This window comes from Siphateles boraxobius, unplaced genomic scaffold, assembly GCF_051911475.1.
Source record: "Siphateles boraxobius isolate OS27281-9 unplaced genomic scaffold, OSU_SipBor_1 53, whole genome shotgun sequence".
NCBI lineage: Eukaryota > Metazoa > Chordata > Actinopteri > Cypriniformes > Leuciscidae > Siphateles > Siphateles boraxobius.
The window spans coordinates 8619295-8634358 of record NW_027509175.1 but is presented as its reverse complement, the minus strand read 5'-3'; the positions used below and the strand labels follow the sequence as shown (position 1 = coordinate 8634358).

Genomic DNA, 15064 nt, shown 5'->3' with positions numbered 1-15064 from the left:
TGAAAATTACTACCCTTTGTTACAACAAAAGTAATTTTCAATTTCAGATTAGCTAAAAAAAAGTCCTGGAAATAATCACATTGGCTATATATTAACTCAATATTATATAGCCTACTATGTAGTAAAAATGCTGCAAATTCTTTAATGCTATTTATTAATTAAGAATAGAATAGAAAAAAACAATTACCACTTATTACAACAAAAGTAATTTTCAGTTTCTGACTAGTTAGAAAACCCCCAGATATTCACTATATTAGCTAAATTACATATGCTCTATCCAAATAATCAATATATAGTAAAACAAAATGGGTGCAAATAGAGTACACAATAAATAAGGAAATAAAAGATACTCCAAAGTTCTTTATATTATTATTTATGGATTAAATGAAAAATAATCACTACACCTTCTTATAACAACAAAAGCCATTTTCAGTTTCAGATTAGGTAGAAAAAGCCCCTAAGCAGTAAGCATATTGTTTGTTTTTATAGTGTACAATAATTAAACACTGGCAATTAGACTTACTGTGCTGTTAGTACACCTCTCCCTCTCACTCTTTTTCTGGGTGGAGAACTGCTTTTGTTTCTGTCTCACTAATTCATTGTTGTCCCTCTCAGTTGGTGATGTTCTCCATGGCCATGAGCCAGCCTCGTGCTGATGAATAATTGCTGCATGCAGTAGTGTGGTTTGTTCATATTGTTCTTCACTTGCTTCTCCCCTCTGTGCAATGAAAAATCATCAGAATTATCATATATTACATTTTCTTAAGTTCTAAGAAGGAAGGCGGCCTGCATGTGAAGCAAAAATTACGAGAGAATTCTCTATGTTGCGTCATAAATTCCACCGAGAGAGCTTTTCTGGTGCGCAAAGTTATGAGACAGACAAAAATTATAAAAAAATCAAGTATTGTCACGCTGTCCCTTTAGCGACATTATTGGACTAGCAGCAGAGAAACAAAGCAATTTGACCGCATTACGTAACCACTGGTCTTCCCAGAGAGTGAGTATGTCGTATTTCTGTCTCATGTCTCCTTTCATGCCCTTTGATGTTAACCATGAGACATGAGAGGATGATTGTGTGTGATTTTGTGCACTTCCTAGGTTGTGAAGTATCTGTTGATTTTATTTTTTTGAAGGAACATCAGTGCTGAGGATGTGTGTGTGTGAAAATATTGTAAGAGAATGCACGGATAGTAGATAGTACTTTACATATTCTGAATGAAAGTAATGGTTGTCAAGGGATTGTAATGTAGTTTTTGGGATTAGTATGATGCTATGTGGTTGCTAGGCTGTTCTGGGTGGTTGCTAGGTGATTATTTATGAGCCAATATCAAACAGGTCTCTATGGCTTTTGTTCACACTAATCCAATCTTTAGGATTGACTGTCCACCCTGTCATTTTTAAAGGGATGAGATCTAATCTGTTTGTTAGACAGTGAAGTCAATACCTATATTGTTTACTATATTAATAAGAGACTTTCTCATACAACAGCATGGATGAGCTATCAATTTGTTAAACTGTAAATTTCGTCTCATCTCATGTACTGTATTATTATTATGAAGTATTTTACACATTTGTCCAAAATGCTGACTTCACTCTTTCACTATTTGCTATATGAATGATACCTAGTTTGCTATATGAGTGAAATTTCCACTACTTGAAATACGATATAGCCACTCAGATGAAACGCATTACAAAAAATGCTGATTTCAAGCAGATTTCAAGCCACATGTAGATGCGATTGAAATTTGGGATTTAAAAAAAATTCTGTTCAGACTACAAAAAGAATAAAAATAAACGGATCTGTGCTAAATAACAGATTTTTACAATTATCTGCCAGACTGGCAAATCAAAATCTGATGCTTAGAACAGTCATAACACAACTTTACTCAACAAGCAGCTATTTTTTAAAGCGACCGTTCACTTAAAAGTTTAAATAATGTAATACAGACTTTAAAAGACATGAGGGTGAGTAAATGAAAGTCAGAATTATTCCTTTAACATCCATAGCACAATGGTGCAGAATAAATGCTGAAGTTTAATAAGTGTAAGCAATAGAGTGCAACACTTTTTCAGCTGCCTTGGTTCCGGAAATATTTTCCCATTTATTTTTCCCTTAGGTATTTAAAAACAAATAGAAGTCTCTGTTAAAGGGATAGTTCACCCTAACATGAAATAAGTCATAATTTACTCACCCTGGTGTTGTTCTAATGCTGTATGCGATTCTTTCTTTTTCGGACCACAAAAGGAGAATTTTGACAAAAAAATCCCACTTGCACTCATCCATATAATGGCAGTGAATTGCGACCAGCATCAAGCTCTTTAAAAAAGTATCACTGAATAACATGGTATCACAAGTATCACAGCCTACACATCTTTAGTTGTTTTATGAAAACCTACGTATATGCGCATTTTAGGATAGGCCTATTGCATAGGATTTACAGGCCAAGATGTGAATAAAATCATCAAAATGAAACTCGCTTGAGGAGGATAATTTTTTATTCAACAAAAAGAAATACACATAATGCGAATAGAAATGCGAATAATTAATTCGTAACTGGAATCATCTTCGGACTTATCATCACATCGGAAATGTTGCTCTGATCATTGTGAAATTCGGTGTTCTAAAATTACAACGCCAGATTGTAGAGTCGAATCAGTCGAATACAAACTTGAACTTATTGAGACTTTTTTAAATGTATCTTAGGCACGCACTGCAGTCATAATGATGGAGCAACGCATATTCTATTACAAATTACAACGCCAGATTGTAGAGTCGAATCAGTCGAATACAAACTTGAACTTATTAAATTATTGAGACTTTTTTAAATGTATCTTAGGCACGCACTGCAGTCATAATGATGGAGCAACGTATATGCTACCAGAACTGTGACGCGCTGCTGTCATTCCCAGAAATTAGACAGGTTTTTACCATGTTTTGTCTGCGTGTTTTAAAGTGTTAATATTTTAATAATATTTAAGTCATCGCTACAATTTCCCAGGAGGTAAACAAAGCACATTTTCAAAATGCGCATCAAAATAATTGTATGAAAACCAGACTGAGGTTACACGTATGTCCTGTTATCTTTCCATACCCCACTAACTTACAAATTAAGCACTGAACGCATGTCGTATATTCCCAGTGTTGGGGTACACGGTAGGGTTTGGTGAAAAACAAAGCAAAATTGAATGTATTTTTTAACGAAAATCCTGACCTTGGCCGTGAAAATGGTGGAAATGAATGGGATTTTTTCTTACTTTACTTGCACTCTATGGTAATAGTGATGTATGTCTTAGAAAGCACCACTAATTATTGGAGACTGTCCTTAATGAAGAAAAGAAAAAATACATGATTACCTCCCTTCATCCTCAGCTCGGTTTAGCATGTCTGTCTCTCAGCCGGCAATAAACATACCAGTAAACATTCTGATAAAGCTAAGATTTAATGTAGGATATCAGTTTAAACACACACATGCATGTATGTACGTGTACTTAATCTCTAGATGCCCTGCATATCAGAGTGTGAACTTGTGACATTGTGAGTTTCAGGTGTTGGATTTGACAGGTTCTAATTTATTTATCCCAAGTGTGGGGGTTATATGTGTTAATTGAAACCTGGATATGCATATGTGTTTTATTCTTTAATTTCAAGGATAGTCCCAAGTGAAGTCTGAATATACGTAATGGGAAATAACAAGCCAGAGCTCGCCAATACCTGTGTGTACTGTATATGTGTGACAATGTCCACGAGGATAACATTGAGACATTGGAAAAATGAGGGAATGCCAGATGATGACATTATGTTCTAGAGAGATATGACAGCATTTATATCTCAAGTGTACATGCATATATATTTAAATATATACACACAGACCCAGTCCCCAAGGAAACTCTTAATGACACTGGTGCAAAAACTTAGCTGATTGGTGATCTCCATGGCTACTGTCACTAATGAATCTCTGGGGTTACAGATGCTTGTCATTGCTGTCAGGGTAACCATACTGGTTTCCAAGACAACGGGAGTCACTGATGTACAGTAAGCGCAGAGTTCAACCACCTTACACCGAGAGGGAGAGGAAGTGATGAAGTCAAAAAAGAAAACTGACCAAGAATGTGAAAAACAATATCTGTGACTGTGTCAAGACAATTGTGGACGGTTTTCGGATTATTTAATATAAATATACAAATTATATAAAAGTTCATTTCTGCAATGAAAATTGACCATCTACCATTTTAAAATAATTAATGCAATTAAGCATTTATGTTCAAACCAGGCTTGTGCACAATTCAGAATTGAATTGAGAATGACTCCTAAATTCCAATTCAATTCTTGAATTTGAATTGAATTTGAGTTGATGTCAAAAACAGGATCTAGAATTCCAATTCGAATTTGAATTAAAGGAAGCAGAATTGCAATTCAAAACAAATTTTAAGAAATTCATATAGATATTTTAAGTGAAGTGTTTAACAATGGAGCTTTACAGTATATGTCAGATATGATTGCATTACATATTCTATAAATGATATTAGTTTGAACTACTTGTACAGATTACATTAACAGGAAATATTTTCCCCCAGCAATGAATGTTAAAAGCTCTAGTCACAGAACAAATAATTAGGTTTGATTTATTGTAATTGTAATTTTGTGGAACATGATAGAACATGACTCAGAACATGATAGAACATGACTCCCAGAATTACTTTAGTAAATCTTTAGAAGAAAAAAAACAATTTTAGGTGGACATTTGTTTATATATATATATATATATATATATATATATATATATATATATATATATATATATATATATATATATATATATATATATATATATATATATTAGAACAAAATGTATGCAGGGTTGAGGAGTGAGTTAACTGTATTGAAATTATGTTATTGAATTACAAAATGAATGTAATTGTATTTAGTTGTATTACTGAGGTAAAATGTGTAATTTAATTAGTTACTAATCAAATTAAAAGGAAATTGATTTACATTGATAAAGTTATCCAAATAAAAAAATCCAAACCACATTTTTATTGGGTAACTTATAACAGTAAGCAATTACATTTCCAAAGTAACCTTCCTAACGCTGAATGTATGTGAGATTCAACATATTCTTTCTGTTGTGTGACTGGGGTGACCACCCGTCACACTTTGTGTTGTACCGCACAGCATTTTCACCCCTTGTCCCCCACGTTGCATACTGAGAAAATGTCCCGCATTTTTATCAGTCTGTTTGTTTTTAATTATCATATTAAGAAAATGTGCATGCGTTCTTTTGCCTTTTTAAGAAAGCATTTTATTTATTCTTTTTGCGCCGTAGTTTTTCACCTATATTTAACAGCGCTTCGTCAGAAGTACAAACACAACAGCCGTTTTTAAAATCATATCCAATGGTTGAAAAGACAGGAGTAAACACGGTCACTAGTAGGTTGTCAATCAAAATGTTGAGCGATGATTCGTTCCATGTGTTCCCTGTCAGAAAAACAAATGAATAATTCGATAAATTAAAATTTTAATTTAACAGAATTTATCAATTTATTGCCTGCTGTAGTTGTTTTAATTCACATCCTTTCTAAAAATATGAAAGTGTTTGGTGTAATATATTCTTTATATATAAGGCTGTCAATAAACTAATTTCATGTTGTTTTATATTTTATTTGTTCATTATTTATTTAGTTGGATTTTAGTTGGACTTACCGTAGTCAGAACTGTTTCAAAAATAGTGATCTGCATGATGCCTGCTGCCTTGCTCAGTGATGTTGAATTTAAATGGCAAGTAAAATAAAGACATGTTATGTTACATTGTGATGTAATTGTGTTGTCTGGAAGGGACTAAATAACAAAGTGTTTTTATCAGCTGAAATGCAGAATACAAATGTTTTTATTAAGTTAAATGGACATTATATAACAGTTTCAGGTTATGTTTTAGTGTTGGTAACATGTCCCACATCGTCCCACATTTGGTTTGTTTGATGGTGGTCACCCTATGTGTGACTGTATAGAATTTCTTTGAATTGCCATGAATTTAATTCCACTTCCTGTCATTCCAATTCAAATTCAAATTCAACTTCCTGTGGGGCGGAGTCAATTCAATTCAAATTCCAATTCATGAATTGAATGGAGGCCAATTCTGAAATTCTGAATTTTGCACAAGCCTGGTTAAAACTCGGCGCTGCAAAGCAAAATAGAGCCACCGACCAACAACACATATAGAATATCTATAATACATGTTTTAATTAGTCATTTTATTTCTTATTTAGCATTAAATTTGATGTATAACAAAACCAGACAGCTCTCATTAAACGAGAGAAATTACAGACAGAAATTGTTATTTCTCATGAGTAAATGCAAAGATAAATGAGACATTTATTAACATGCGTTTATGGGATGATTCTATTATCTATAGGAATGAAAAGTTTAAGATAGAACATGTTCTGTAATTATTGTTAATGATTAGTGGTGGGCGATATGACCAAAATCTTATTTTGCAATGTGATACATTTTATTTCACATTGCAATTGTTATTAAAAATAAGAATAAAACAAATGGCAAACAACAGGACAAATACAATATAGCTAAGTTTTTCAGGAACAGGTTTATTTAACTTGCAGTTAGAAATAGTACAGACACTAATGTAAAAAATAAAATACTGCATAGTCTTCACTGTATCAATAAAATATAAATGCATTGTTATTAAAGCTAAAAAAAAAAGGTTATTCAGTCAAGTGCAGTAAGTTTTTTTTCTCTTCTATTTGATTAACGTTAGTGACTCTCTAATGTTAACCAGCAGGTTTATTAGGCTGCACGGATACGTCATACTGATATGGGCATTTGACATAATTGTGTGTGTATTTACACGTGGCTTTCTGTGGGCGTACACCAAATTGAGTTATTTTTCACAGTTTGTTGCTTAACTCTTTTTATATTTTCATTTTACTTAAGTTAGGGTTCAGTTCAAACCAACACAAATAAAAGTGTCTTGAAAGAGAATAGAGCGTTGAATGCAATGTATCACATGGCACATGATGCACTAATAGATTAAAATGTCTGGAATCCTAATCTTCTTTGATTATTGAAAAAGACTTCTGTCCAGTGAGCCACAGTGAAAAACACTCTTCTAAAGTGTATCTCTTGACAGGCAGATTTGCGTTGTCCGGTGATGTAACGCCCTTGTCAGCTAGCATCAGTCCAGCCTGAACACTCCCAGACTGGAGACGGGGGCTATTATGAACGTGTGTGTATGTTTCTGCGGTATTTATGTTTACAATCTGACAGTCACTGCAGCCAGTGTACTTTTTAAGATTGAAATCGCTGAATACACGCAGACAAAATCACAGGAAAAAGCAGGATGTACTCGTGCACTTCACAACACACACACGGTTTAACTTCTTTTGTCAGCAGCAAGGGGATGTTGCTACGGTAACGTCACCATGGGTATGCCCTGTTTGAGTATTGTGTCAGTACCTTGCCACACTCACACACGAGCGCAAACACTGACCCAGCGAGAGGCTGAATATGAAGCCCTAGGCGACATTAGCTGCATGCTGCCACTCTCACTCCTAAATAAATAAAGACATAAAACAAGCTCTTGTTAATATGTAACAAAAGGCTTTCTACTGTGACGCTGGTGTGTAATATGCACTTTTAACTCACTTGGACACCCTTCGTAATGCTTAAAAAAAGGGATACTTTTTCAGTTGATTTATTTATCTACTATTTACATTAATCATGCAAAATTATCAGGATATTACAGTTTAATGGCAATGTGTCATTAGTAGAGTCTTAAACCATTCGTTACCTGATTCACTTTCTGAGATTATGGTCACAACAAGAGATCAATTCATTCGCCGATATGCCAGGTCCCAAATCTACCATCAGCGTGGTCAATTATTAATGCACATTTGCTGTTTACAAATACAAAATTCTGTCATTAAACTCTAGGTTGAAAGGTCCTTAACTCAATCTGCTTGCAATCACATCGTCTCTATAGGGAACAGCTGATTGGTTTCTGCTAAATCAATAGCCAAATGAGCTGCTCAACTTTCAAATACTTGGTTAGCAGGGCTGGGTATCGAGTTTGATACTTTTTAGGAACAAAACCATTGATTAAAAAAATGTCTTGTCGTTCAATTCCAAATTTTGATACACATGGGGATAATCTCATCAACATCAGTGAGCCAATAAGCATGCAGCATGATTGGCTGTGGCGAGGCATCAAGGAAAAACACTAGTTTATCCCGGTAACGCCCAGAGACGTGTCTCACTTGGCTACTTTTGCCAGTGCTTTTCGGCAAGCTTTATGTGTGCGCTTGAGCGTGAGCTATATATTCCACTCCCCAGTTGCCTATATTAATCTTTGAGTCTGTAAAAAAAAGTTGTATTGTATTGTAAAGCAATAATGACAGTAAAAACTTTTTTACTCATATAAGTGGGTTCTGTTGGATCCAATATAGAAGGCACAAGCATCGTTTTTTTTAATTTCAAGCTTTCTGCAAATCCAATGCAACTGTTTTCCCACAACCTGGCACTAGACCACATTTTGCACTCTTCAAAGGCATGTGTATCGCTTAGTTGCTCGATCCAGTGTTAGTCTGTTATTTACCTTCTACTACTTGTCATGCTCAAATCAGTGGGCGGGGCTACTGAACTTAAGGGTTTGTGATGTCACCTGGAGAAGAAGCTCGTTGTAGTCCCCATCAGCTGTTTGTTGTAGTCCTTAAAAAAATCGATTTCTGTAAAAGAAAATATCTCTATTTGCATTGAACTTTGAGCATCATAACTTTGCAGATGTTGTTTATGGTCAAACACAGCAACATTACACATTAACTAAAGTAAAAAAAAAAAAAAAGTGAAATCATGATCAAGGACTCCTTTAACATAATCATGTTCATTACCATGCCACATTAAATTAATGCTCGGTGGTTTAACAAGTGAAAATTAAGAAATTGAGACAGACATAAAAATATTACTGTTGTAATTTTATAGTTAAACTGTAAAATAAAATGATGATTATTATATGATACTCTTTCTTTCTTTCTTTTTTTGGCATAGCAAACCTGGAGCTTTAAAAAACACATTTTAAATTGCTATCGCAATTCTCAATAATTTTTTCCCCTCAAATCGTGGAACCCTAGTACAAAAACATTGTATGGATAAATAATATTTACCTCACATTTTTGAGGAACAGTGTGCTATTACAATTCTAAGCAATCAGACAAGATAATGGTGCAAAGAATCCCACAGAATTGCAATGAACAATGAATGGCTAGTAAATTTAACAAATAATTACAAAGAAATAGCAAGTAACACATTGTATTAAACTTGAAATTTTGAGGTCGGAAGACTGAAATGGTTATTTCCTTTTAAAATGTATTCCAATAATCTTTGTTTGATTTATACTTTTAAAAAAATCAAGAGTGATTAGAACACATCAGACCCATTCAAGCCATTCAATGATAGACATATAAAATATTTTATTTCAGAGGATAAGAACAAACGTAGGGGGTTTTTGGAACTGCATAATGACAGTACAGTATAGGTAGAAAATGGCGGTCTTTATTTCTGGTGAACTATCCCTTAATAATAGTAGAAGCAAAGTTGGATATGTACACAGAAAACAAGTGAAACTGTTTTCTACTAAAAGCTGGAGAAATCCCAAGTGACCAGCCCATAATCACTAACCCATGTACCAAGCGTGTAGCCTCTAAGGGTTCATCTCTGTTGGTGAAGCCGGTGAGAGTGCTGACAGATTCCTGTGAGATGAGATCGGTGTATCTCTGTGTGTGTGTGTGTGTGTGTGTGTGTACGGGTGGGTGGACATAAGAAGTTAATCAGGAGGAGGCAGGGGGTTTGCGCTATATTACAGCACTATCTGTGGACTCTCTTTGGGATCAACCCTTCCTTGGAAAGCACCTGGTTGCCAGGCAACAAATGAGCTAAGACCCCACTCTATACCCAAAGCCTCCGCCACATTTGATTGGCTGACTCAGCATTTTGGAGGAGGGCTTACTGTGGACAGACTATCATGAAGAATAGCTTGATATCATATTATTGTTGTTATTTATTTTGAATGCTTATAACATTTCATTGGCAATTCATAACAAAACAGGCAGGATTTGTTATTGGCCAAATCTGTGTAGTTGGCGAGGGCACGTTAGGCTTCATTTCCCTGCGTTCTGCCTCTATCACCTTGCGTTTCATCAATCAACTCTAAAGAACTACAACACACTGCCGGCACGGTTCCCGTCTCCCTACACTCGCTCTGTCCATGTATTCTCCATGCCTTTCTGTTCTTCTTTGTCTCTAGGGCTCAGCCTAAAGCATCATCACAAGGTGTTGTGGGCTTAATGCTTTATAGAGAGGTTTTAATCTAATAGCTGATGTGTTAGTGCAATTAGGATAGCTGCAGTTTAATGGAATGATGTCTGATAATTACAGACTTCAGCTATTGCGCCATTAAGCCTGAAATATTAGTTTTATGCTAAATTAGAGTAAAGTAATTGCGTAATTGTTTTTGTCCGCATGTGTGCTGATGAGTTTGAGTTGTCGCGTGTGTGTGTGTGTGTGTGTGTGTGTGTGTGTGTGTGTGTGTGTGTGTGTGTGTGTGTGTGTGTGTGTGTGTGTGTGTGTGTGTGTGTGTGTGTGTGTGTGTGTGTGTGTGTGATTTTAAGTGATGCTGCAAAAACATTATGACAGTAAAACTGCAGCTCTATGAAAACTGAATGGACAAAAGTAGTTATTAATGTCTCGAATGCTTTCTCAGCGTCTTACAGTAAAGTACTTTTTATTGGGAAAAATTTATTTATAGGGTTAAGTCAATGATTAAAAGGGTGTAATTAAGTACATGATACTAATACATTAATAAAATACATTAGGAATGCATACTATATATATAAAATTCTGATTGCTATTTTTTTCTCATGTTATATAATATACATTTTATTCTAAAGATCATTTTAAGCTAACATTGAAATAAATGTTTTAAATGCATACAGTGAATTTAGGCATCACAACATTATAACGTAAATGATTACAATTATTTGCAATGTTATTTTTATTATTTATATTTAATTTATACTTCATGTTAAATTGTTAGTGTTTTTAGAGATTAACTTCAAGTGCACGTTAATGATGACTTTATGAGGTAACCTAAATGTGAAATAGGTGAAATGAGCCTGAACTTATAAATATTCCAAATTAGCTCAAAATTATTAAAATTCTAATATCAGCTAATGTCCATTATAGTACTATTATTATTTTTTTGTGCTAAGAAACACTCCATAATTAAGATAATATAAGACATAATATTATTGTGGCGGACTTTCATCCCAGCTTGAATTGCTCTGATGGTTGGAAAAGCCCTTGTTTATTTCAGAGTGTACACAATCTGCCAGATGTCTTTCTGAGGCTATTCATCGCTCTATTTCCTCCCCCTTCTCTTTCACTCTCTAGTTCTCTCCTTCTTTTCCCTCTTTCACTCTGCCTTGTTCAAATTGATCACTCTCCATTTTCTCGACCTGTCACGGATCAATAACTCTACTCCTCTGCTTTGCTTTGTCTGACCGCATTAGACAGACCGCTGCTGACTCTCCAGTGCCCAGTTGAGCCTTTGCACTCTGTCATTTTGGTTAATTGCGATTAACTGTCAATTTATCATAATTTCACAGGTTGGAATTTTCTATTTTGAGTATGTGGTGATCTTAAGCGATATTAGAGTTTGTTATTTTGCATCTGTAATGTCAAAGATAAAATGCATTTCAAGTTCTGACCATTAATTTCCTTTTATCTGATATACAACTATGTTCTCTTTAATGTTTACATAAAAAAATGATCACACAATGAACATTCACAATTTTTTTAAAAAACTATTTGGCATGCACATTATGTTAGTACCAGCTGATATTTAATTGAGCATGTTTGCTTCCCATATTTTTGCATTTACATTACAATTACGTAAGGGATAATGTACATGGAAGCCAGTTGTTAGCGCACTAGGTTTTTAAACGCAAAGCTTCAGCGAAGAAAGCAGTTGCTAGCAAGCAGCAAGTTCAAACTAGATGGACATTTAAAGGATACGGTACGGTCATCAATTTTTTTTACACGGCATTTCGCTACATGAATGATAAAGGGGATAAGAGATATTGATTTGAGATGAAACTGATTTAACTGTCAAATGCTATCTTACCTGTTTGCTATCTTATAATCCATTACAGTGTAAGCAATCATTGCAAAATGGCGGCAGGTGCGTTTGTATGAAATGAGAGTCCGTGATACCCGGGGATGGCATAATTAAATAACCGTACACAAAATATTGATTTGAGTTTTAATATTTTATAAGCTCACCAAACAACTTCCATGAAGAAAAAACGTTCCTAGCAACCGTAACGCTGACTTCAGATACCCGTATGAGCCTGTGTTATCAGTTTTTGGTTTACTGGTTGTTATCGGGGAATAACACACTGCTGGATGGCGAGATTGACCAATCAGAATCAAGTATTCCACAGAGTTGTGTAACACTCACTTAAAGATAACTATTATTTAACTTTTTAGTTAATGCTTTAATATTAACTAGCAATGAGCAATACGCTTGTTACAGTGTTTATTAATCTTTGTTAAAATCCCCCTGTAGTCAATAATTTTATCCCTTAAAACTCATCTTTGATCATCAATATTACATATTTTGAAAAAATCCTTGAAAAAAAAAATGGTGATCACACGTTGACCTGATTGGTTACAAGGTAGTTTGTGACGTCGAAAACACCAGTGATTCCAAACCATGTTTTTGAGATTGTCTTTGGTTCACAGCAGTTTTAAGGAGAAAATACTATGTCTTATGACATGGGCATTTGCACATGGTTTGTATTAAAGCATATTAAAAACACCACATAGACATATACATTTTTTATATTTGCCATTCATAACATTAAAATAATTAGTGTCTTATTGACATCAGTGCATTGATAAGACAATTAATAAACTTTTCAAAATAAAGAAGAAATGTATTTGGAAACTTTCTGGTTGTCAAACGTAACTGGAACATGTTTGTAGTTAATGTGGTGGACTGCACCTGTGCTTAATCGGTGATGGCCCCTTTCTTAACAGTTTTTGCAGATTGTTTTATTGATGCTGCACAATCCATACAAATTCAAGATATTGTACAACAGATGTGTAACCTGGGGCCATGTGACAGCATGTCTGAAGTTCGCTAAACATTCTAGTGACCCATTTGCAATATGCGGAAAGATTTTATGATAAAATGAGACCAAGAGCAAAGCATTGTACATGGCACAGATTTACTTGCCCACACCTCAAAGAACACCGTTCCAGCATTCTGAAGCCACATGCTGTGGGACGCCTTTCATTAGCAGGGACTGGGGCATCTTTTTAAATGAGAAGATTAGATCCTGCAAAAACCAGAGGTTTGGAACAAGCTTCTTTCTTTTCTTTTTTTTCTCTCGGCAAGACACTGATCCCAAACACAAAGCCAAATTAAAGTTGGAACGGTTTAAGAAGGGGAATGTTCTACAAAGTCCCTGTCAAAGCCTGATCTCTGTCCAAATGAGAGTCTGTGACACTAAATTTGCAAATTGCATAATCTTCATCCTATTAACCCGAACAACCTGGAGCCAAGCTGTTTGGAAGAGCAAGCCAAAATTACACCTTAACAGTGTGTGAAGAATTGAAGCTTGTTTCCGCCATGGAGTAAAAAATAAAGAAGGCAATTGCAACTTTTTATTTTACAATTCTGACTTTATTTCTCACAATTCCGAGTATATATCTCACAATTCTGACTTGTTTCTCGCAATTTTAAGTTTATAACTCACAATTCTGACTTTTTCCCTGAAATTACGAGTTGTAATTCTGACTTTTCTCACAATTGTGAGAGACAAAGCCTTAAATGCGAGCTTTAAACTGCGAGAAAAAAGTCAAAATTGTGAGAGAAAATCTGCAATGATGGAAACAAGCTTCCATAGAGCTCTTAAAACACCAGAAGACACTACAAATTAATAAACTGTGATTTTTACATTTTTATTTTATTCATATTGTTTTATATTATGTTTTTCTACTTATATTTGTATAATGTTTTTAGAACAAAAAAAATCACATTACTGTAAATGCAAAAAGTGCTTTGAAATAGCTTAAGTAAACTAAATGAAACCAGTGGGTTCTGAAGGGTCTTTTGCAAAGCACAGTATGTGGTAATGTAACAGCATAATGGCACATCTTAAACCCACTCCCACTGAGCTGAGTTTTACAGTACACACTACGAGCAGAGGGTGTCTGCTATAATGACTCTCGTCTCTCCGCTTCTTAGCCGTCTGATCATTTGATCATATTCCCAGCTCATTAGGGCCCCGGTCTGTCAGAAACCTGTCCACAGGAACCCACAATTAAAATGTTCTTTACTGCACCGCAAACATGTCAACAGATCGCACCATGAATTACAAAATTTTACCAGACAGTGAAGGGAGAATTAAATCTTTTTGGTTAGCAGAATTCATATGTCAGCTCAAGTGGTGAAGCCTATACTGTATAATCCTTAAGTTTGTTCAATTTGAGTTTTAAAGGGGCCATGTCATCAATGTTTTGTCATGTCATGGTTTTTCCTTATAATGTTAATCAGGTTTTTTTAACTTTTTTTGCTTCAGTCAGTTTAATATGACCACTTTTGATTCTCTCTTCAGTCCTTTTGTAAACTTCGTCACTTAATATTCATTGAATTCCGGTAGATGCAAATAGGATTTAAAGATTGCGTCAATAAAGTTGTTCATTGAAATGATTACACATTTCAGTAATTTACATTCTCACAAATATCAATTATTTATACATATCTGTCACGTCTGGTTTTGGTTTCATTTAATGTTCTTGTTTTCATGTATTTTATTTTAAAATTAAGTAATGTTTCCTGCTTCCTTGTCATGTGATTCCTTGCCCTCATGTGATCATGGGTGCTTCTCAATGTCCCTTCTCGTCTCCTCGCTCCTCTGTCCTCCATCCTATGACCCGGAAACCAATCAAGCACAGCCATCTTGAAGGACATCTCAATTCTCTAATTGCACC

The 15064-nt window shown here is 34.8% G+C and overlaps 1 protein-coding gene across 1 annotated transcript in view; it reads left to right on the top strand.

Moving 5' to 3' along the window:
- Positions 1 to 15064, top strand: part of cacna1hb (calcium channel, voltage-dependent, T type, alpha 1H subunit b) — a 99580-nt gene that overhangs the window by 2929 nt on the left and 81587 nt on the right. The gene's annotated exons all lie outside the window — the stretch shown is intronic.